The following is a 1,849-nucleotide window of genomic DNA, read 5'->3' on the forward strand; positions in this document are numbered from 1 at the left end:
GAGATCCCACCACATTCCGGTGAAAAGCAGGTCGATCTTCGACACGAACGCATACAATACAACCAGAACGCAAAAAAAAAAGGTTCTAACTTGACCAAACAAAGCCGTGTCTCAACCCACGCCTGTCACCTTCAAAGAGCAACAACTCCAAAAAAAACTATCGTTGCCTACGCACCAATCACCGTTGAGAGCCTGAAAGAGTTATGGGTGGCGGGACTCGGATAGCCCGAAGAAAGCCGTCATCTTGGCACTACTAAGGTGGGTATTGGCACTATCTGGTAAGGGAAAAAGCGACTAGGCGCTATATGCCATAGTTGTCTTAGTGGCACGGCAGGCTGTCGTTAAATGACATAACCCGCTATTTTAAAACCTTTGATATTTTTTTCGGGAAATTGTCGATATATTCATCTTCAATCATGGCAGTACAACGAACACCAGAAATAATAATAAAATACATCCAGATTCATAGACCACCTAGCAACGACTACAAGCACTGAAGCGAGCCGAAGGCGCGTCGCCATCATCGCCCCTCCCTTGCCCGAGCCGGACACAACTTATTGTAGTAGATAGTCAGGAAATCACCGTGTTAAGGTCCCATAGGACCAACGCCTAGAATAGCAACCGCCGCCGATGAAGAAGATTTTAGATTGAAAGGATCCAACCTAAAAACACATGAACATAGATGAATAAAGGCTGACTATCCAAAAACTGTTAAATCCTCCCGCCGTAAAAGGACAATAGAACCAACACCGGATAACATTGTGGACCAGTTAAGATGAAATAAAGCCATCTCAAAATGTGAATTGCTAGAGATGGTCGGCATAAACACGATCCTACGCTGGACTGCAAAAGGTGCCCAGAGCTAAAGCTCGGCCAAAACAAATATACTTGGCGTTATACCTGGCCATGGGCCGGGCCGGGCCGGGCTTGGGCAGGGCCTAAAAAACCCATGGCAGAAAACTAGGGCCCAGGCCCTCCCAGGCCCTACCATCGGGCCTACTTTTCAAGCCTAAGCCCGGCCCATCTGGTAAGAAGCCCTTGGGGCCCGATCTCGGGCTTGGGCTTGGCATATTGGCATTTTAAGGAAGAGGCCCGGCCCACGGCCCTAAGCCCCAAGGGCTTTTTACTAGATGGGCCGGGCTTAGGCTTGAAAAATAGGCCCGATGGTAGGGCCTGGGTCTCAGTTTTCTGCCGTGGGCTTTTTAAGGCCCGGCCCTGCCCGGCCCATGGCCAGGTATACTTGGCGTGCTTCATGCATGGGTGCTTTTCTTGAAATTATTAATTAAGGAGTACTCGTTGCAAAGAACACTTGCCTTCCTGGTCGCGACAAGTGGACAAGTGGCGCACAGTGCGCCACTTGTCGCAACTTGTGAGTTTTCCCTTTTTTCGTAAATCCGTTTATTCAAAACGTTTTATCTCTTAAACCGTGCGTTCAAATCTCAAACCATTTTCACCGTTGGATTTCTCGCGTCGAGATCTTCAAAACTTGATCCCATATTGATTAGTTTTTGATGAATTTTTTTCACAAAAAAAAGGACGAAAAAACCGAACCGGGAGCACGAATTTTTTTCCCTTTCCGAAAGAGGCACGCCCGTGCCTCTCGCGAAATCACAACCGTACCTCTCGTGAAGCAAAACCGTGACTCTCGTGGAAGGAAAAAAACAGAAAACACGTTTTTTTTCCGTTTTTGAGAGGCACGGCCGTGACTCTCGCGGGAGCAAATCCGTGACTCTCGCGAAAGAAAAAAAAACAGAGAATGTGTTTTTTTTACTTTCCAGAGACACAGTCGTGACTCTCGCGAAAGCACAACCGTGTCTCTCGCGGAAGCAAAACCGTGACTCTCGTGAAA

Source organism: Triticum aestivum, chromosome 2D (genome assembly GCF_018294505.1).
Source record: "Triticum aestivum cultivar Chinese Spring chromosome 2D, IWGSC CS RefSeq v2.1, whole genome shotgun sequence".
In the NCBI taxonomy this organism is placed as follows: Eukaryota; Viridiplantae; Streptophyta; class Magnoliopsida; order Poales; family Poaceae; genus Triticum; species Triticum aestivum.